This window comes from Bos grunniens, chromosome 18 (assembly GCF_055505025.1).
Source record: "Bos grunniens cultivar Pamir isolate PY7600 chromosome 18, Bosgru_T2T1.0, whole genome shotgun sequence".
NCBI classification, from domain to species: Eukaryota; Metazoa; Chordata; class Mammalia; order Artiodactyla; family Bovidae; genus Bos; species Bos grunniens.
The window spans coordinates 58427691-58450343 of NC_141182.1; the positions used below are offsets into that span (position 1 = coordinate 58427691).

Genomic DNA, 22653 nt, shown 5'->3' on the forward strand with positions numbered 1-22653 from the left:
CATGATTTTCTGTTTCCCAGCAGAGAGGGGGGAAAAAACACTCAAAACCCTTATCATATATAGATTTGGAATGTGAATGAATAAACTGATGGGCTAATCAAAATGCATTCTATCACTGGAGGGAAAGATGGTTCTAAGGAGCAGACTGTCTGAAGTGTCAGAGAGACTTAACTGATTATAAGGGGACAAAGCAGGAAAGGAAAATGATTGCTCGAATAAATAGAACAAAATGCGAAATAGAAGCCTTAGTCTTTAAGAGTGTGGAGTGTATAGGGAATCGGTAAGATCTTTCTGGAAGGACTTGGAGCTATATCCTGAGATTTGTCCACAGGCCTGACACCTGTGAAGAGCTGCCATTTAAATATCCTGGAACTTCCCTGGGTGTCCAGTGGTTAAGACTCCATGCTTCCAATGTAGGGGGCATGGGTTCAATCCCTGGTCTGGGAACTAAGATCCCATATGCCACGTGATTTAGCCAAAAACTAAGTTTAAAAAAGTCTCAGCTCCTCTTTGATCCTCTGATTTAAGACAGATGACTTTTCCTTCTTTCCTTCCCACTGTCATTGAAGTGGGGTCTTTGCTTTCTCCTTTATCTGGAGTTCTTTCCTATAGTACCATGCTGCTGCTGCTGCTGCTGCTGCTGCTGCTGCTGCTGCTGCTAAGTCGCTTCAGTCGTGTGCGACTCTGTGCGACCCCATAGGTGGCAGCCCACCAGGCTCCTCTGTCCATGGGATTCTCCAGGCAAGAACACTGGAGTGGGCTGCCATTTCCTCCTCCAATGCATGAAAGTGAAAAGTCAAAGTGAAGTCGCTCAGTCGTGTCTGACTCTTAGCGACCCCATGGACTGCAGCCTACCAGGCTCCCCCGTCCATGGGATTTTCCAGGCAAGAGTACCATGAGAATAGAAGATCCCAATTACAAAGTGAGTCCAACTCATAGGAAAAACAATGGAAATTTGCCCTGTTATGGCCAACTCAGAATGCAATAGCAATCCTGGGTTTGGGTCATTTACTCCTCCGGAAACATTTTAAATACCATCACTGCAAATCACTGTTTTGCACAGTGAGGAAAGATCAGTGAACAAAATGGGCAAAGGAACAGCCTTCACAGTGGACCATACAATCTAGTGAAGGACAGAGAGTGAATGGATTATAAAACGTTGGGAAGTGATAAATTCTATGAGGAGAAATAAAGGAGAAATGACTAATATTAGTAGTAGTAATTTATAATAAGGTAGTAATGAGGGATGGAGAAGGCAATGGCACCCCACTCCAGTCCTCTTGCCTGGGAAATCCCATGGACGGAGGAGCCTGGTGGGCTGCAGTCTGTGGCATCGCTGAGAGTCAGACCAAGCAACTTCACTTTCACTTTTCACTTTCATGCATTGGAGAAGGAAATGGCAACCCACTCCAGTGTTCTTGCCTGGAGAATCCCAGGGACGGAGGAGCGTGGGCTGCCGTCTATGGGGTCGCTCAGAGTCTGACACGACTAAAGCGACTTAGTAGCAGCAGCAGCAGTAATGAGGGAGATTTCCCCTCCCCAAGGAAAAGCTTTTCTGGATGTGTGCTAAGTCCCTTCAGTCATGGCTGACTCTTTGCAGCCCTGTGGACTGTAGCCTACCAGACTCCTCTGTCCATGGGATTCTCCAGGCAAGAATACTGGAGTGGGTTGCCATTTCCTCCCCCAGGGGATCTTCCTGACCCAGGGATTGAAGGTCTCCTACATTGGCCGGTGGGTTCTTTACCCCTAGCACCACCTGGGAAGCCTGTTAGCATTTAATAGTCCATTATTGAAACCCATTCAAGTTTTTGTTCTGGGAACTGGAGATACAAAAATATTACAGAGTTTCTGTCTGAGGAATTCATAGTACCTTTTGGAGGGCAGTCAAATCAGCATGATGGTCTAGAAAGATAATGATCTTCAGTCGTCCCTTGTATTGATGTGTTATCTTTTTCTCTATTAGATGCCTTTTGTACTTTCTATTGTTAGTACCACAATGTAGTTGCAATTTTATATTTAATAATCGTATTATTGTTTTTGAGACTGGCCTGGAAGGTGTCCCTGACTGCTATCTGAAGAAGTAACATCTAAGATGACTCATGAGAGAACAGCCATAGTAACTAATATTCTCTCATTGCTTCCTGTGTGCCAAGGACTTCAGTGGAGGGAAAGTGTTCACAAACTCTTGGTAGCCTATGAGACCACAAAGTCTTGGAAGTAAGCAGAGTAGTGGAAGAATTAAGTGGGAGGCAGAGAGTAATGAAGATGATAATGGAGAATCTGTTCAGTGTGTGCCTCTATATAGCCTTAAAAGCATTCTCTTGAGATCTTGCTTTAGTCTGTTATCAGTAAACTAATTCAGGGTTTTGTGGAGAGTATAATAACAAAGATGGTTGCAGTATGGGAAAAGAGGTGGTTGGAGAGGCAATCACTTCTGAGGCTGGTGTGGTGGGCAAATTCAATAATAATTCATATAAATGGAGTAAAGCAATGAGGGCGAGCACAGGAGTGATTCTGGGGTTATTTTTGAGATGGTATTAACAAATCAGTGGCCACTGTGATGGTGACACATAGGTTATATTTTGGGTTGATCCTCTGACCTTCACATCAACCTACAATCCAGGTAACACATCTCCATTCTTGATTTACTGTGTAGTAGTGACTGCTAGACGAGAAACAAAATAAGGGAAAATTCAGTCTGGAAGGGAGAGGACTTATATTTTAGAGTTGTGCACTTTGAGGAGCTTCCAGACTGGAGCAGGCAGTATGTTGTGATGCTATGTTAATCTTTGAGTTTAGTGAAGATTCCATCTCCAAGTCCATACCCCAGATATAATCAAACTTGTAAGTTTTTCTTAATCCCTTCCAATTTTTGAAATGCTTAGTAATGTTTGCCATAGGATCATATTATGAATGCTGTTCTGGAGGTCAATATTTCATCCTTTCAATAAGTCATTTAAAAAATACAGGTAATTCCATAATTGGCTTATTTATTTATATTATTTTCAATTTGGGGACACCACATGGTATATGGGATTGTAGTTCCTGGTCCAGGGATCAACCCGCAGGGCTGTACTGGAATCATAGTCATCACCACTGGACCACAAAGGAAGTCCCTATAACTGGCTTTTTAAAGGCTACTGTAGACTGTTCTGTTGAAGAGATCTATTTAATTTACCCAACTATTCACCTGCTGATTGTACACTCAGGTTATTCCTAGTTAAAAAAAAAATTACCAAACAAAAATGCCTGGCATTGGAAATTCTGCATCAATGAGATTTAAATTGTATAGATAATTTCTAAATTGCCCTCTAGAAAGGATGTACAGATAATATCCTCTACTACCCCTCTGTGTAAAATAATGGCTAATATTGAAGTGTTTTATTTGGGAATGATGCCAAACAATGTAATACTTTATATCACCATGTAATTATTCGGAATTGCCCTTTGTTTTCTAAGGAAATATTTGCATTCCTTTTAAGCCTCGCCCCTCTCGGTTCGCAATTGGCAACAGCCACATTCCCCGCCCCCGGCATATGTGTTTACAGTGCTGGGCTCTTCAGCATCGGCGGCTCCGCCCCTTCAACAGGTCTCAGACCGACCTTACTCATTCTCCATCCTCCTCCACCTCCTTTCCAGATTTCACCTTGTCTTTGACAGCCGCGTTTATAACTTGTCTTCACTCCTACAAACTTCATTGACCTTCCGAAGGCGGCCCCTAAGGCTAGCTTCTCGCGTCTTTCCGCCGTACGGAACTGCACTTCCTTCAAGATGGCCGCCCCCATAGTGCTTCTCCCTGGTATTGGCGGGCGCCATCTCTCCGTATGCTCCAGAAGGCAAAATAGAATCCAGCCCGCGCCGCCACGGTCTTGGATAGGGTCCAGTCTCTCAAAACTTGTTCAGCATGGTGCGTTTGACCGACAACGAGGAGGGAAAGGGAAGGAAGTGTCCTAAGGTGATTTCAGTTCCCGCTCTGAACCCTAGTGTCTGCGATGACCGATTCCTCTCGCATCGCTGCGGTGGGCGTGGTCCCGTTACGTCATAGAGCTGGGCAGGAGGCCAGAAGTCCAGAAGTCCAAGACCTCAAAAGGCTCTGAGCTCGCGCCAGATCAGAAGCGTCCCTAGCGGCAGCCAGAGAAGGGACTTGCGCTCGACAAGGTGGTAATGGGAATCATTTTGGAAGTGAATTCAGCCTTTGGTAGCTGCCCGGAGCCTTGAGAATCCTAGTGTCAGGTGGGTAGTGTTCGGGACGTGGATCCTAAGTGAGGGGCCTGAGAGGCCAGTGGAAGGCCTTCAGGCGGTTTTTTTGGGTTCAGTCACTGGGGAGGCTTGGCTTTAGTCATACGCCCTTTGGGCAGTCAGTGCTATTAAATCTCTGAAGAGAGAAGCTATCGAGGCGCTGACTGAGGGTTTGTGTCTGTGTATTTTGAAACCCAGCCTTCCTAAAATCCCTTGCTGACTTTATAATTGGCCTCTCCAACCAAAACTTTTCTTTTCCGTGTCCCACCCGGTTCCCCTCAGGATTGAGGACCATCAAAGGAAAGGGGGATTGAAAGTGAGCTGGATCCTGAAGGGCCCTCTTGGGTACAAAAGGCCCTCCCTGTCAGCCCCCTTTCTTGTTTGTAGAAAAACGCTTTGATCTCCTGGACTTTCAGGGATATCCAAAGAGCAGACTAATTAGGAAAGTGGGAAGTGAGGGAATGCAGAAACTAAGGAAAAGCAGGCAAGAAACAATAGTTCACGGAATCTTAGTTCCTTCTTAAGGGATATACATAGGTTCTGATGCATACCTTTGAGTTGTTCTGCAGAAACTCAGATACCTGCCGGGGTGGAAGATATGTTTATTTGTTGAGCACAAGCTTGTAGACCCCAGACTGGTTAGAACTAGAAAGTTGATGATGAAGTTTCCTGAAACTGTTACCTCACCACCAACCAGTCAGTAGGAAGTCATGAACCCTGCATCCCTCATCACAAATAATTGCTTTAAAAAACCCTTCCCTGAAAGGCATCAGGGAGTTGAGGTCTTCTAAGCCTGAGTTTATTTCAAATCCTGAAAGATGATGCTGTTAAAGTGCTGCACTCAATATGCCAGCAAATTTGGAAAATTCAGCAGTGGCCATAGGACTGGAAAAGGTCAGTTTTCATTCCAATCCCAAAGAAAGGCAATGCCAAAGAATGCTCAAACTACTGCACAATTGCACTCATCTCACACGCTAGTAAAGTAATGCTCAAAATTCTCCAAGCCAGGCTTCAGCAATATGTGAACCGTGAACTTCCTGATGTTCAAGCAGGTTTTAGAAAAGGCAGAGGAACCAGAGATCAAATTGCCAGCATCCACTGGATCATGGAAAAAGCAAGAGAGTTCCAGAAAAACATCTATTTCTGCTTAATTGACTATGCCAAAGCCTTTGACTGTGTGGATCACAATACACTGAGGAAAATTCTGAAAGAGATGGGATACCAGACCACCTGATCTTCCTCTTGAGAAATCTGTATGCAGGTCAGGAAGCAACAGTTAGAACTGGACATGAAACAACAGACTGGTTCCAAATAGGAAAAGGAGTACGTCAAGGCTGTATATTGTCACCCTGTTTATTTAACTTATATGCAGAGTACGTAATGAGAAACACTGGACTGGAAGAAGCACAAGCTGGAATCAAGATTGCCGGGAGAAATATCAATAACCTCAGATATGCAGATGACACCGTCCTTATGGCACAAAGTGAAGAGGAACTTTAAAAGCCTCGATGAAAGTGAAAGAGGAGAGTGAAAAAGTTGGCTTAAAGCTCAACATTCAGAAAACGAAGATCATGGCATCCGGTCCCATCACTTCATGGGAAATAGATGGGGAAACAGTGTCAGACTTTATTTTGGGGGGCTCCAAAATCACTGCAGATGGTGACTGGAGCCATGAAATTAAAAGACGCTTACTCCTTGGAAGGAAAGTTATGACCAACCTAGATAGCATATTCAAAAGCAGAGATATTACTTTGCCAACAAAGGTTCGTCTAGTCAAGGCTATGGTTTTTCCTGTGGTCATGTATGGATGTGAGAGTTGAACTGTGAAGAAGGCTGAGCGCTGAAGTAATTGATGCTTTTGAACTGTGGTGTTGGAGAAGATGCTTGAGCATCCCCTGGACTGCAAGGAGATCCAACCAGTCCATTCTGAAGGAGATCAGCCCTGGGATTTCTTTGGAAGGAATGATGCTAAAGCTGAAACTCCAGTACTTTGGCCACCTCATGCGAAGAGTTGACTCATTGAAAAAGATCTGATGCTGGGAGGGATTGGGGGCAGGAGGAGAAGGGGATGACAGAGGATGAGATGGCTGGATGGTATCACCGACTCGATGGACGTGAGTTTGAGTGAACAACGGGGGTTGGTGATGGAGAGGGAGGCCTGGCGTGCTGCAGTTCATGGGGTTGCAAAGAGTCAGACACGACTGAGCGACTAAGTGAACTGAACTGAACTTGTCACTGTGGAGCTCAGACATGGCGAAACCTGGGGTGGGGGAAGGGTGCCAGTGAAGGGGGATTTATGGTCCAGATTTAACTTGGAGTCAGGTTTTTTGTTTGTTCTGGTTTATTTTGTTGGGGTGACTAGTGTATGTTAAGAGGCATAAGGCTGGAGCTTTGGAGAGTAGGTAGGCTTGAGGTTCAGATATGGACTTCTGGGCGTGGATTTGATGACAGATTCATTCAGTTGATCCAAATCCAGTTCACTCCTTTAAGCCCATACCTTCCTCAAGACACTAACTGAAAACTTTTGTTATGACACAACACTCTTGTCATTATCTTCTCTTAAAAATAGTTAGATATAATCTAGTGATGTGTTATAAAAGATGTGTTTTATTTCTCTTGCTTCCAAGTCTACTCCACAGTTTTCTCGTGTATTCCCTTTCAGGTTTAATCTATACAAGTAAAAACATCTCTTTTACCCTAAATGCTGATCTCAAATGCAAACCATGGTGTATATATGTGTTTAATATTTTTGTGTTACCTTTGGATGGAAAAGGCACCTTTACCATACCTTTGGAATGACTTGTATAAGAAATATGGCTTCCCAGGTGGCTCAGTGGTAAAGAATCCGCCTGGCAGCATAGGAGATGCAAGAGATGTGAGTTTGATCCTTGGCAGGGGAAGATCCCTTGGAGGAGGAAATGGCAACCCACTCCAGTATTCTTGCCTGGAAAGTCCCGTCCCAGGAACAGAAGACCCTGGTGGGCTACAGTCCATGGGGTTGCAAGAGTCGGACATGTCCGAGCAACTCAGCGCACACATATGCACATATAACAGATGTTGGTTTTATCACTTTATTTCTAATTATAAACATTTCCATAGTATAAAATGATTACATTTTCTTAATGGCTGCAGTAGTGTCATGTCAGGTGAGTGAACCAGTTGCAAGGTTACTAGAGTCACATTAACTGTACATGTACATTAATTTGGATAGGGTTGACTTACATACTTAGGCTTTTCTGCAGCATGTTAACGATTCTCTGCTTATCCAGGTTCTCTCACCCACCCACAGGATTTGTTGTCATTTACTACTGAATAATTCAGAGTTTTAATTTATATTTCCTTTTTAGTTTGAAGGTTTTTCATTTTTTTCCCCTGGATATGCAGGTTTTGGTTTCTGTTTTTATGTATGTGTTGAATTTGTCATTAATATTTCTGTCTTGCATCTCCTGCATTGGCAGGCCAATTCTTTACCACTGAGCCACCTGGGAAGCCATATCTCTTATACAAATCATTCCAAAGGTATGGAAGAGGTGCCTTTTCCAAGCAAAGGTAACACAAAAATATTAAACATATACATACACCATGGTTTGCATTTCTGGTTTTGTTGTGTTGTGGTCAAGAAGTAAGCTTCTTTGATATTAATTTGTGAAACTTATGAAAATGTCTTTTTATGGCTTACTTTGCTCTTTAAGGCTTCATATTTTTCTCTTTGTACATGTGTGTATTTCTGGAAAAGCAGGTGGCCCTTCTAGGGAAACAGGAGTGATGCCATAAAGTGAATGTGTGCAGTGCCAAGAAATCATCAGGAAATCCTACCCGTTCATTATAGGAGGGATAGGAGGACTCGTGAACAGGGGATTATGAAATTTGAATGTGGCCGAGATGTTGTATTCATGTTCTCCTCCCCATGAGTAGTCCTGAGTTTGATGGTCTTTGATAGTCCTATAAATAGTTCTATATGTTTTCTCTTGTCCAGATCTCTGGTCCTGGTGCATAGAGTAAAGTGATTCAAGGTTGGCGACCGAGTGGAATTGCATGTACCAAGAGGTCAAAGACAGAGGATGAGTTGCTTGGATGGCGTCACTGACTCAATGGACATGAGTATGAGCAAGCTTTGGAAGATAGTGAAGGTAAGGGACGGCTGGTGTGCCGCAGTCCATGGGGTCGCAAAGAGTCAGACATGACTTAGTGACTTAACAACAAGAGATCAAAGAACAGTTGTGGTGGGTAGAATGGAGGTGGGTCTATGGTTTTGGGGGTTTAGAAAAGCTATTGGGAAATTATCTTGGAAAAATTTGTGGCCAGAAGGAGTGGAAACAAAAACTCAAGGTGATCCCGCTGAATCAGTGAGCTTATAATGTGAGTCTTTGTCTTTGATTTGCTGCTTTGGAGTAAGTGTTGGGACTTGCTCCTGTTCTAGTTCTCTCTTTGTGGAAGAAGGTTGCTCTGTGTGTGTGCATTGAGTGTTCTAAGAGCTGTTTCAGACACCTAGTATATGCACTGAGCTTGTATGCTACTTTCTAGTGTGATGTTATGGGTAGTAAACTTTTTCAGCCAGCTCTACAGAGAACTAAAGTTTTGGAGGTTGTCTAGTAAAGAAAGTACAAAGTAGTTAAGGTGATGAGCTGTGGAGAGAAGCAGCCCAGGTTTGAAATTCAGCACTGCCTCTGAGAAAGTATGCAACTGTGGACAAGATACTTTATCTCTAAGTTCTAAGCCTTGACTTGTTTCATTTAAACATAAACCTAGTGAAGGCAATGGCACCTCACTCCAGTACTCTTGCCTGGAAAATCCCATGGGCAGAGGAGCCTGGTAGGCTGCAGTCCATGGGGTCGCTTGGAGTTGGACACGACTGAGCGACTTCACTTTCACTTTTCTCTTTCATGCACTGGAGAAGGAAATGGCAACCCACTCCAGTATTCTTGCCTGGAGAATCCCAGGGACGACGGAGCCTGGTGGGCTGCCATCTATGGGGTCGCACAGAGTCGGACACGACTGAAGCGACTTAGCATAGCATAGCATAGTGATTTGATACATTTGAATTGGTGGCAAGGATTAAATAAGAAAATACTTATGATTTGCTTAGCATGTTAATATTCATGGTGTTTGCACTGCCTTGAGGTCTAGATGTGGTTTTCTAAACAAAAGGAAACTTTCAAGAATTAGGATTTTATGTTAGAGGACACCTATATTAGATTTTGTGTTGGTTCTGTGATTTTGTTGGTCAGTTGCTCAGTCATGTCCGACTCTTTGCAATCCCCTGGACTGCGGCATGCCAGGCTTCCTTGTCCTTCACCATCTCCTGGAGTTTATACAAACTTGTGTCCATTGAGTTGGTGATGCCATCCAACCATCTCATCCTTTGTCAGCCCCTTCTCCTCCTGCCTTCAATCTGTGATAAAGTAACATAAACTTAGTCATGTAAACACAAGTCTATTTATTGTCTTAGAGTTCTATGGGTTAGCAGTTCAACATGGATCTTACGGGGCTAAAACCAAGGTCTCAGCAGGAATGTGTTCTTTCCTGAAGGCTGTGGGGGAAAAACTCTTTCTTTGTCTTTTCAAGCTTCTCGAGTCTGTCCATGCTCCTTGGCTCCTGGTTCCCTTTCTCCCCATCTCCAAAGCCAGAAACAGCATGTTGAGTTCTTATCACATCACATCTCTCTCTGGTCCCTTTGCTTTCTTCCACGCATAAGGGCCCATTTGGTTACATTGGGCCTACCTGAATAATCCAGGGAATCTTTGGATTAGTAGGTCATCTTTTTAGCAACTGTAATTTCATTAACAAGCTCCATTCCCCTTTGCCATGTGGTGTAACATATTCACAGCTTCCAGAGGTTAGAATGTGGATATCTGTGTAGGGGCCATGACTCTGCCTGTCGCAGCACCTTTAAGAACACCAGCAAGGGGTATGGCCCAGTAGTTGTGGTGTTTTAGTCCCTCAGTCCTGTCTGACTCTTTGCAACCCCAGGGACTGTAGCTGGACTGTAGCCCACTAGGCTTTTCTGTCCATGGGATTTCCAGGGGAATGTACAGATTGAAGTGAATTGGCTTTTGGACTGGGTTTGGCATGTATATACTATTAATACTATGATATCACTATGAAATACACTATTGATTAGATAACTAATGAGAACCTACTATATAGCACAGGGAAATCTACTCAGTGCTCTGTGGTGACCTAAATGGAAACGCACTCTAAGGAGATGGGGATATACGCATGTGTGTCCCTCATTCACTTTGCTGTACAAGAGAAATTTACACAGCATTGTAAAGCAATTATACTCCAGGAAAAGTAAAGTGAGTTTGTTTTTAAGTCCTTAGAATCAAGTGAAGTAAGGAGAACGAAGTTCCAGGACCAGGAAAGGATCACTTCCGGGGATACGTTAATTTGAGATGTGAGGTCTGTGATCAGGATTTGAGTGACAATCTGGAAAAACAGAAGGATCCCAGTTCCAGTCATTTTTGAAGAACAGAAGAAAATGACCATGGACCAGGTGAGTTTGACATGTTTACTCCCTCCTTTCTTTCATGTTGTATTTGTAGAGGCTTATAAAAATTGATTTATTGGAAAATGACACATTTTTAAGAGCCTGAATCTCAAGAAAAATATCAACCATAATGTCTATGTCAAGGTAAATTTGAAATAGGGGGGAATGCACGTCAGAGAATCTGCTCAGAATTTTTAACGTCACAATATTAATTAAAAGACTGTAAGACCCTAGGGGTTATTTGTGTTGTTATTCAGTAACTAAGTCGTGTCTGACTCTTTGTGACCCCATGGTCTGCTGTGTACACAGGCCTCCCTGTCCTTCACTGTCTCCCAGAGTTTGCTCAAACTCATGTCCATTGAGTCGGTGATGCTATCCAACCATCTCATCCTCTGTTGCCCCCTTCTCCTCCTGCCCTCAATCTTTCCCAATGAGTCAGCTCTTTGCGTGTGGTGGCCAAAGTATTGGACCTTCAGCATCAGTCCTTCCAGTGAATATTCAAGGTTGCTTTCTTTTAGGATTGACTGGTTTGATCTCCTTGGAAGATCCAAGGGACTCTCAAGAGTCTTCTGCAGCACCACAATTGGAAGGTATCAATTCTTAAGGACTCAGCCTTTTTTATAGTCTAACTCTCATATCTGTATATGACTAGGAAAAACCATTCAGTTCAGTTCAGTTCGGTTGCTCAGTCATGTCCGACTCTTTGTGACCCCATGAATTGCAGCACACCAGGCCTCCCTCTCCATCACCAACTCCTGGAGTTTACCCAAACTCATGTCCATTGAGTCGGTGATGCCATCCAACCATCTCATCCTCTGTTGTCCCCTTCTCCTGTCTTCAGTCTTTCCCAGCATCAGGGTCTTTTCAAATGAGTTAACTCTTCGCATCAAGTGGCCAAAGTATTGGAGTTTCAGCTTTAGCATCAGTCCTTCCAAAGAACACCCAGGACTGACCTCCTTTAGAATGGACTGGTTGGATCTCCTTGCAGTCCAAGGGACTCTCAAGAGTCTTCTCCAACACCACAGTTCAAAAGCATCAATTCTTTGGCACTCAGCTTTCTTCACAGTCCAGCTCTCACATCCATACATGACCACAGGAAAAACCATAGCCTTGACTAGATGGACCTTTGTTGGCAAAGTAATGTCTCTGCTTTTGAATATGCTGTCTAGGTTGGTCATAACTTTCCTTCCAAGGAGTAGGTGTCTTTTAATTTCATGGCTACAATCACCATCTGCAGTGATTTTGGAGCCCCCCAAAATAAAGTCTGACACTGTTTCTACTGTTTCCCCATCTATTTCCCATGAAGTGATGGGACTGGATGCTGTGATCTTAGTTTTCTGAATGTTGAGTTTTAAGTCAGCTTTTTCATTCTCATTTGTTGCTCTACCAGATTATCTCCAATAATTTTGGAAGCCAGTGCCAACAAGAGAAATACAAAGCATTATGTGATTTGTGTTTTTGTGCAGAGAAGGTAGGTCATTTCCTCAGTAAAGTATATCTTTCCTGGCACTGAAGTTTTAATAAATTATTTATTTGGCTGTGTTTGGTCTTAGTTGCAGTGTATGGTCTCTTTCAGTTGTGGCATGTGAGACCTAGTTCCCTGGCCAGGGATCGAACCAGGCCCCCTGCATTGGAAATGTGGAGCCTTAGCCACTGGAACTGGAGAAGGCAATGGCAACCCACTCCAGCACTCTTGCCTGGAAAATCCCATGGACAGAGGAGCCTGGTAGGCTGCAGTCCATGGGGTCGCAAAGAGTTGGACACGACTGAGCGACTTCACTTTCACTCTTCACTTTCATGCATTGGAGAAGGAAATGGCAACCCACTCCAGTGTTCTTGCCTGGAGAATCCCAGGGGCAGCGGAGCCTGGTGGGCTGCCGTCTGTGGGGTCGCACAGAGTCGGACACGACTGAAGTGACTTAGCAGCAGTAGCAGCCACTGGAACAACAGGGAAGTCATCCCTGCTGTTGAGAACTTAGAGGCAATAAATCATACTGGTTATTCTTTTGTTATGTATATGTAGTTTCCCTTTGGATATTTTTGAATTTTCCCTTTGAGTTTGGTGTTCTGCAGTTTTACCTCTGTGTGTGTATAGCCGTGGATCTCTTTTTCCTCCTGCTTGGCATTCTTGAGTTCTCTCATTCTGAGGTTTTGTCTTTTACCACTTCTAAAATATAATCTGCCTTTATATCTTTGATTATTACCTTCCCTCAGATTTTTTTGTTCTCTCAGATTCAGAATAGGTGTAAATTCAACATTCTCATTATGTCCTTCATATCTCTCAACCTCATTTTGCATTTTCCACTGTCTTTTGCACTTCAGATCTGTTGTCCAGTTCACTTCTGTGTTATATCTAATTGGTTCAGTTCAGTCGCTCAGTCGTGTCCGACTCTTTGCAACCCCATGAATTGCAGCACGCCAGGCCTCCCTGTCCATCACCAACTCCTGGAGTTCACTCAAACTCATGTCCATTGAGTCAGTGATACCATCCAGCCATCTCATCCTCTGTCGCCCCCTTCTCCTCCTGCCCCCAATCCCTCCCAGCATCAGAGTCTTTTCCAATGAGTCAACTCTTCACATGAGGTGGCCAAAGTATTGGAGTTTCAGCTTTAGCATCAGCGCTTCCAATGAACACCCAGGACTGATCTCCTTTAGAATGGACTGGTTGGATCTCCTTGCAGTCCAAGGGACTCTCAAGAGTCTTCTCCAACACCACAGTTCAAAAGCATCAATTATTTCAGCGCTCAGCCTTCTTCACAGTCCAACTCTCACATCCATACATGACCACAGGAAAAACCATAGCCTTGACTAGACGAACCTTTGTTGGCAAAGTAATGTCTCTGCTTTTGAATATGCTGTCTAGGTTGGTCATAACTTTCCTTCCAAGGAGTAGGTGTCTTTTAATTTCATGGCTGCCGTCACCATCTGCAGTGATTTTGGAGCCCCAAAAAATAAAGTCTGACACTGTTTCTACTGTTTCCCCATCTATTTGCCATGAAGTGATGGGACTGGATGCCATGATCTTAGTTTTCTGAATGTTGAGCTTTAAGCCAACTTTTTCACTCTCCTCTTTCACTTTCATCAAGAGGCTTTTTAGTTCCTCTTCACTTTCTGCCATAAGGGTCTTTTCATCTGCATATCTGAGGTTATTGATATTTCTCCCGGCAATCTTGATTCCAGCTTGTGCTTCTTCCAGCCCAGCATCTCTCATGATGTACTCTGCATAGAAGTTAAATAAGCAGGGTGACCATATATGGCCTTGACGTAGTCCTTTTCCTATTTGGAACCAGTCTGTTGTTCCATGTCCAATTCTAACTGTTGCTTCCTGACCTGCATATAGGTTTCTCAAGAGGTAGGTCAGGTGGTCTGGTATTCCCATCTCTTTCAGAATTTTCCACAGTTTATTGTGATCCACACAGTCAAAGGCTTTGGCATAGTCAATAAAGCAGAAAGTTTTTCTGGAACTCTCTTGCTTTTCCCTTGATCCAGCAGATGTTGGCAATTTGATCTCTGGTTCATCTAATTGGTAGTCAGTCTATAAATTGAAATTCCTATTTTCAGTTTCTGGATTCCTTGCTTTAAATTGATCTTTGTTTCTTCAAGTTAGCCCTCTCATCTTTAAGACTGTTACGCCTTTGCACGCATTAAACATTGTCTATATTTCATTGTCTTACAGTTCCAGCATCATCAGGTTTTTCATGTTTAATTCTAGTGCTTGTTGTTTCTGTTTAACTTGTGGACTGTGAAGGCTTCTTGAGGGTAAGAACATGAGTGTTCATTTGGATATCACCTGCACATAGTTCAGTGTACGCACATATGCACACAGTTGGCACATGTGTCAAGGTTAAAAGAGGTTTTAAAGGCCATGTTTCAGAAAACCTTCTGAATGATTGAGCGAATGGGTGGCTGAATTAGAGTAACAGGATGTCTGTATAAGATTTTCCATTCTTCCACAGTGGATAATATATCACATATATGGATACAGCCTACACAATAGAAATGATTAGATTTCTATACATCTCTTCCAAACCATCAAGGAATCACCCCAGATTAAAGAAGAATTTGTTACTACAGGGATTGTTATTATTTGAAGATGTGGCTGTGGAGTTCACCTGGGAGGAGTGGAGTCTGCTAGACCCTGCTCAGAAGGACCTGTACTAGGACGTGATGTGGGAGAACTATCGCAACCTGCTGTCTGTGGGTGAGGACTGTTCCTCTGTGCCACTTAGTGTGTCAAGTCAGCAGTCTTTCCTTTCTCAGTTGTGGAATGATTTCAGATATCTGAAGTATGAATGGTGTGAAACAGATTGTCAGACTTCTACAAAGGACCAGATAGCAAATACTGCAGGCTGTGTGGGCTGCCTATTGTTTCTGTAACATATTCTTTTTTTTTAAAGACCACATTTATTTATTGTTTTTTTTTTTTCAGCACACACACACACTATATATATATATTATTTATTTATTTATGGCTGTGCTTGCTCTTTGCTGTGTGGGCTTTTCTCTAGGCAGTGGGGACTACTCTCTAGTTGCAGTGCACAGACTTCTCATTGCAGTGGCTTCTCTTGTGTGGAGGTTTCTAGGGCATGGAGGCTTCAGTAGTTGCAGTTCCTGGGTTCAAAAACACAGGCTCCGTAGTTGTGGCACATGGGCTTAGTTGCTCCTCAGCATGTGGAATCTTCCCGGACCAGCGATCAAACCCATGTCTTCTACATTGGCAAGTGGATTCTTTACCACTGAGCCACCAGGGAAGCCCAGTATATATATATGCTACTGCTACTGCTAAGTCGCTTCAGTCGTGTCCGACTCTGTGCGACCCCATAGACTGCAGCCCACCAGGCTCTGCCGTCCCTGGGATTCTCCAGGCAAGAACACTGGAGTGGGTTGCCATTTCCTTCTCCAATGCATGAAAGTGAAAAGTGAAAGTGAAGTCGCTCAGTCGTGTCTGACTCTTTGCAACCCCATGGACTGCAGCCTACCAGGCTCCTCCGCCCATGGGATTTTCCAGGCAAGAGTACTAGAGTGGGGTGCCATTGCCTTCTCTGAGTATATATATATATATATATTTCTCTCTCTCTCTATATATATATATGTATAATCGATTATGTAGGTATTCTGCTAAATTTATTATATGTATTATAAGTAAGGAAGAGTTAATCACTCAGTGATATCCGACTCTGTGACTCCATGGACTAGCCCACGAGGCTTCTCTGTCCATGGAATTCTCCAGTCAAGAATACTGGAGTGGGTTGCCATTTCCTTCTCTAGGGGATCTTCCCAACCCAGGGATCAAACCCAGGTCACCTACATTGCAGACAGATTCTTTACTGTCTGAGCCACCAGGGAAGTCCGTATGTACTATAAAAGATACATAAAAATAGAAATGTCAAAAGGATGAGACATTCATGAGATGAATATTTTTAAGTAATTTTAATTTTTAAAATGTAGTGGTACAAAACACGTTTGCTATCATATTTTTGAAGTTTTCCTTTACTTCTTGAAAACTGTTTTGTAAGAGCACTTTATTCTGAATGAATAACAATCTCAAAGTGTGAAAGTGTAATGTCTTAGTTACAGTCACTGACCAGAATTTGTTGACCCATACATATGACTTGAATTTTTATAAATGATAGATTCTTAGTCTCCCCTTAGGCCTCAGACAGATTTATTTCATCTAGGATCTTGATTTGTTTTGCTTAGATTTTTTTTTTCCTTTCTATGGATTCTCAAGTTTTTGCTACTCCAAGGGGAAAGCTACTTCCAAGGTGTAGCTTCATAATCTGTTAATATAAATGGGATCATTGAACAGTGTTTAGATTTCATGCCCAAAGATTTTGCTAAATAGTATGTTATTTTTTTGTGAATAGGGTATCAAAGTCCCAAACCAATTGAAATCTTCAAGTTGAAGCAAGGAGGCAAACCATGGATAGAAAGGGGAAATATCCATGATCCAGGTAAGTGAATGAGAAGCATCCAGGTAGAAAAGAAGTAAATTCCTAGATCCTTGAAGGCCTCACACCTTTAAAATCGTGTTATGGTGACTCATCTTCTAGTTTCTAAACTTTGACAGTATCTCAACAGAGCCTCTAAGGATTCCTCTCCTATGTTAATATTCATTACTTAATCATTTAGAGGAAAATACTCATGTTTTCACCTCTGGATTTCATACTGATTTATTTCGTCTAGAGTCTTGATTTGCTTTGCTTAGATTTTTTAAATTTCTATGGATTCTCAAGTTTTTCCCTTCTTCATTGACTGCCGTAGTACCACTGCTTGTTCCTTCCTCTTACCTTGCTTTGAAAATTCAGGCTTCCATGCCTCTCTGCAAAGAGAGAACTTCAAATTCACCATCATCTCCTGACTAGTGAACCTCAGGTAATATTGATTTCCCTTCCTAACATTCAGCCCCACCCTGAATGCTGTGTTCTTATGGCAACTTGGTCTTTTAGTGTACATCTGCCTGTTTATTCATTCTGGATGGGCAAATATGAGATAAAGCAAATGTAGCAACATGTTAACTGTCGAATCAAAGAGGTGGGTATATAGCTGTTCACTGTGTAATTCATTCAGTTTGTATGTTTGAAATTTTTTTTAATAAAATTGTGAGAAGAGCTATAAGTATTGTAATTTTCAGAAAGAATTATGCCTCCCACATAGACTGAAATGAATTCAGTCAAGTAAAAAAAAAAAAAAATTCACAATTTTAGGCCTCACCTGAAATCAAACTATAACCCTCATGCATACTTTGCTGATTTCTTCATATATTTGCTGGATATTTTTTTTTTTTTTTCCCTCTCTTTTTTGTCTGTGCTGCACAGCACACAGGATCTTAGTTTCCAAATCAGGGATCAAACCTGTGTCCCCTACAGTGGAAGCTCAGAGTCTTAACCACTGGACCATCAGGGAAGTCCTCACAAACAAACAAACAAACAAACAAACCAAAAAACGCACTATCTGCAAAGTACAATAAAGCAAAACACAATAAAATGAGCTGTGTTTGTATAGAAATATTACCCAAAGAGGGAATTCACCGGCAGTCGTGTGGTTAGGACTCCATGCTTCCACTGCAGTGGGTACGGACCAGACCAGATCCCTGGTCAGGGAACTAAGATCCCTTGCAAGTTGTGTGGTGCAGCCGAAAAAACCAAATTGAATTGAAGGTTTGTGGCAGCTCTGTGTCAAGCAAATCTGTTGGCATCATTTTTTCCAACAGCATTTGCTCATTTTGTATCTTTCTCATATTTTGGTAATTCTCTCCATATTTCAAACTTTTTCATTATTATTATGTTTGTTATGCTGATTGGTAATCCATGATCTTTGATGTTACTTCTACAACTCACAGAAGGCTCAGATGACGGTTAGCAATTTTTAATGAGAAAGTATTTTTAAATAAGATATGTACTCTGTTTTAGACATAATGCTATTGCACACTTAACAGACTACAGTATTGTGTAAACATAACTTTTATATGCACTGGGAAACAAATTCATGTCACTAGCTTTATTGCAATACTTGCTTTATTGTGGAGGTCTGGAACTGAACCTGGAATATCTCTGAGTCTATACCCATACAGATAATCCCATATTTGTCCTCTAACCAAAATCTTCTCCAAATTCCTCTTTCCAGTTGAGTTCTTTATGTCTGTACTCAGATACCCACCTCAGAATGTTTGTGTCAAAATACACACGGATTTTCCTACATTAAAAATCTGTCTCCCTGGTGTTCCTCACCAACTTAAGCTGGAAATTCTAGTCATTTAGGCCAAATACCTGAGGAAAATCCTTAATTCCTCCTTTTTACTTTCATTGAATTCAACACTGTATGTTGTGTTTTCCTTCTCCTAGATGTGCCTTGAGTTCTTCGACTTGTCCACATGGACGCTGTTGTTGCTCCAGACCAAGCCACTGTTGTCTCTTGCCTGATTACTTCATTAACTTTCTCTCCCACACTTCTTCCTCTCCCGTCACTATCCATGCAGAAGTTGGCAGTCTTTTGGAAATATAAATTAGAACCCCCCACCTCCTCAGAGCTTCTAGTGGCTTGTCACTAGTCTTAGCATTAAATTCAGATTCTTCTACCAGATCTACATAGTATGACTTCTGTCTACCTTTTGAACTTTAAGTTTTCCTTTTCCCTATGTAACTGTTCTATTCAGGGCCCACTGGCTACCTTTCTATTTCTTGACCTGGCCCAAACCTTTCTTTTGTCAAGGTTTTTGCACTGCTGTCATACTTGAATGAAACATGAAGTTACTTACATGAAGCTGCTTAATTTTTATTCCTAGTTTCTTGGCTCACCTTTTATTTCCTCACAGGTAATTACCTGTTTCCCATTGTTCTTTTTCATGTGCTGGGAACCACTTTTCAGTGTGAAGTTGTCTTATTTCTTTGCTTCCATTTTGTCCTCTTTTGCCCAGGGGAATGCATAAAACGTGTTTCTCTTTGGTGTGTATTCAGATGCTATGATAGCACATGATACATATTAGACATTCAATAAACATTGTGGGAGAGAATGGATACATCCTCCCTCATGTTAGATCAGATGTCTTTCTAACTTATTTTATTTTGTGTTAATGACACACATTTCTATTTTGTCCTCTTTTGCCGGTTTTGCAAGGATCTCTTTGGAGAGCACCAAAAACTTTACTAATTGAGAATTGTCTGCCACTGATTCTGTATCTTTTTTTTTTTAAGATGTTATGGCCTTATTGTGTTTCCCCCCATTTTCAAGAAGTAAATTTACACTTAATGATTTTTTTCATATGACATAACTGTCACAGAGAGCTAGCCCAAACCATTTCATTTTAGAAGCAGTTTTATTGCATAACCTAATTGTGAAAATTTATTTTCTTTCTAGAAGTTGGTGATCCTATGCAGCAATCCTTGGAAATCCAATACAAGCATAAAAATATGGAAAGAGGCCATGAACTCAGTTCTTTGGGAAATATTTTTTGTCTGCATGGAAATCTTGTTACTTTAAGGCAAAGCCATGATAAGTTTGACATACTGAACTCTAATTTAGATTTAGTTAACCAAAATAAAAGCTCCATAGCAAAGAGTCCTGACAAGTTTAATAAATAAGAGAAATTAGTTCTTCATAGTAAGCATGAAAAACATTACACTAATTAAATGCTATAAACATGGAAACATTCTCTGCACCAATTCAAAACTCAGTATACATCAGATTGAAAAAGAAACATGAATGTATGGAAGGTGGTAAAACCTTCATCAAAAAGTCTCAACTCACTGTACACCAGAGAACACATACAGGAGAGAAGCCATATAAATGCCTTAAATGTGGTAAAGCCTTCTGCAGGAAGGCAGAGCTTAATATACACATGCAAGTTGAACGAGGAGTAAAACCCCACGTGTGCGGTGAGTGTGGGAAAACCTTCTCCAGGAAGTCTCAGCTCCTTGTACATCAGAAAACTCACACGGGAGAGAAACCCTATATGTGCTGTGAATGTGGGAAAGGCTTCATCCAGAAGGTTAACTTCCTTATACATCAGCAAATTCATACTGGAGAGAAGCCCTATAGATGCAAAGAGTGTGGTAAAGCCTTCAGTCACAAGCCATGTCTCGTTGCACATCAAATATTTCACACTGGAAATCCTCCCTATGCATGCAGTGAGTGTGGAAAAGCCTATTTTCAGAAGTCAAATCTTGTTAGACATCAAAGAGGTCATACAGAAGAGAAGTGCCACAAATGCAATGTGTGTGGGAAAAGCTACTCCACGAAGTCCATACTTAGCAGACACCAGAGAGTCCATACGGGAGAGAAGCCCCATGGGTGCAGCAGCTGTGGGAAAGCCTTCTGCCACAAGTCCTTCCTCACTAAACATAAGAGAACTCATACAAAAGAGAAACGTGTCGATTCAGTCAAGGTGGAAAAGGATTCTTTAGAGAGCCATGACTCATGTACCACAGAACCTAAACAGGAGAAAACCTCTGTTGAGACAGTGACAATGCAGGGGCCTGCTATGGCAGTGCAGGCATCATTAAACATCTACGGGTTCCTTGCCCAAGGGAATGTGGTTCTTGTGGGAGAGCCTGTGGCCAGATGTGTCCCTTCAGGAGATGGCAGAGAGTTTTCACAGGAGAGGAACCTCATGAATGTAGTTAATGTGGTACTGCCTTCAGTTACCAATTATGTCTTCTTTTATGTCACAGAAAACATGTAAGGAGGAGTGCATTCAATATGGACAAGGCTTTGGAGCAAAGTTTAGCTTTTTATGTAGTTGAAAACTCTCACTGAGAGAATGCTAATGAATGTAGCGATAGTGGAAAGGTCAGTCAGTCAGTGTTAGTCGCTCAGTTGTGGCTGACTCTTTGTGACCCCATGGACTGCAGCCTGCCAGGCTCCTCTGTCCATGGGATTCTCCAGGCAAGAATACTGGAGTGGGTTGCTAATCCCTTCTGCACGGGATTTTCCCAACCCAGGGATCAAGCCTGGGTCTCTCCCATTGCAGGCAGATTCTTTACCATCTGAGCCACTAAGGGGAGCCCAGTACAAAGATATGTCTCATTAAATATCAGCAGCTCTTAGTAGGTTGAACTGTAGCAAGCTTCACTTTAAAAGCATCATAAATTCACATTAGAAAGAAATTTTGGGAGGGCAAATATGTCCAGTCCATAAGACCACCCTCATGTTTGATTATTCTCTGAAATCACTGACTCAAAAACTAAAAAGCCCCCGCAAAACCTCGAAAACTCAAAAACCCAAAAGCTGCTATACTTATGATTACAGGTTGTGACAGTGAAAAGTTACAGATTAGCAAATTTAAAAGGTGCTTAAGGCAGACCTTAGGAGAAACCAGGTACATCCATTGCCCTCCCAGCGGAGTTGTATGGACTGCATGTAATTCTGCCAGCAATGATGTGACAACTCATGTGCATATTGCCAACCAGAGAAACTCACCTGAGCCCGGGGACCCGGGGGGTCAGTAAGGGTGCTCCTTATGCCAGCATGGGGAAACCACATGACTGACTTTAGCTTTTCAAGCTCTAGCCTTCTTGAAGTCAAACCAATACAGCATGGCCCAGAGACCCCCAGGCAAACAAAAGCAAGTGTTCAGCAAAAATCATATTGCTGGCATAAACTGTATGACATGGTTAAGACCCCAGGTATGCAAAGACGCTCTTGGCAGGCAGGCAGTTCCAAGGGCTTAGAGGTTCCCTCTCAGGTGCTGGTCAAAAGCCAGTCCTTTATTTGGAATGTGCAGGATCTGAACACCCCCAACCTGCCAAGTCACCTAATTTGCACACTAGTGAAAACAATGTTTTTAATAAGATTGTTCCTCATCATGTGTCAGAAATAAATGTCTATGGATACACGAAATGTGTAGAACCTTTAGCAGAATGACAGCCAATCTCATAAAGGAGATAAGCTTGTGATTGCAGTGGAAATTTGGAAACGTTGACGTAAAACTACCCTCATTTTCTATCAGATTAACACCCTTAATATGTGTTTGTGTGTGTTTTCATTGTTTGGCTGCACCCCCATGGCTTGTGAAACTTCCCTGACCAGGGATCAAACCCATGCCCCCTGCAGTGGAAGCATGGAGTCTTAACCTCTGGACTGCCAAGGAAGTCCTTAATGTGTAGTTTGAGAGAGAAGGACTTGAACTCTTTTGCATTGCTAGGGGATTACTCCATAACTCACCTGATGATGGTTCATAGGCAGTGTCACATTGTACCTATTATATCTAAATGTTTGGTCACCTTTGTTAGATTCTTTTAGAAGCAAGTTGCTAGGCCAGCCCACACACAGTGGGAGAGTTGCACATCTTTGAGGGCCTTCTTAGACTCAACCTGCCTGAATAATCATCAGGGAAAAAGATATTCTTTGTGGAAAGTTGACATGGTTTCCTGTTTAAACAGTGCTTGAACAGAACCTGGTGTTCTCTGTGTCTCCCCAACCCGCCC

The 22653-nt window shown here is 42.3% G+C and overlaps 1 protein-coding gene and 1 pseudogene across 8 annotated transcripts in view; both read left to right on the forward strand.

The window, feature by feature from the left end:
- LOC147354403 (zinc finger protein 350) overlaps positions 1 to 19786 on the forward strand; it is a 28984-nt gene extending 9198 nt beyond the window's left edge. For 6 of the 7 annotated variants that reach the window (XR_015146337.1, XR_015146342.1, XR_015146336.1 and 3 more), the window contains 5 exons: positions 8216 to 8369; positions 10556 to 10735; positions 14804 to 14930; positions 16597 to 16683; positions 19586 to 19786. The gene's annotated coding sequence lies outside the window, so the exon portion shown is untranslated. Of the gene's footprint in view, positions 1 to 8215; positions 8370 to 10555; positions 10736 to 11247; positions 11320 to 14803; positions 14931 to 16596; positions 16684 to 19585 lie in introns of all 7 variants that reach the window. The other variant, XR_015146340.1, reaches the window with a different exon arrangement.
- On the forward strand, positions 4070 to 22189 carry LOC147354404 (zinc finger protein 350-like; annotated as a pseudogene). The gene is made up of 6 exons (XR_015146335.1): positions 4070 to 4233; positions 8216 to 8369; positions 10556 to 10735; positions 14804 to 14930; positions 16597 to 16683; positions 19586 to 22189. The product of XR_015146335.1 is annotated as a zinc finger protein 350-like (transcript).
- Positions 22190 to 22653: the final 464 nt, after the last annotated feature.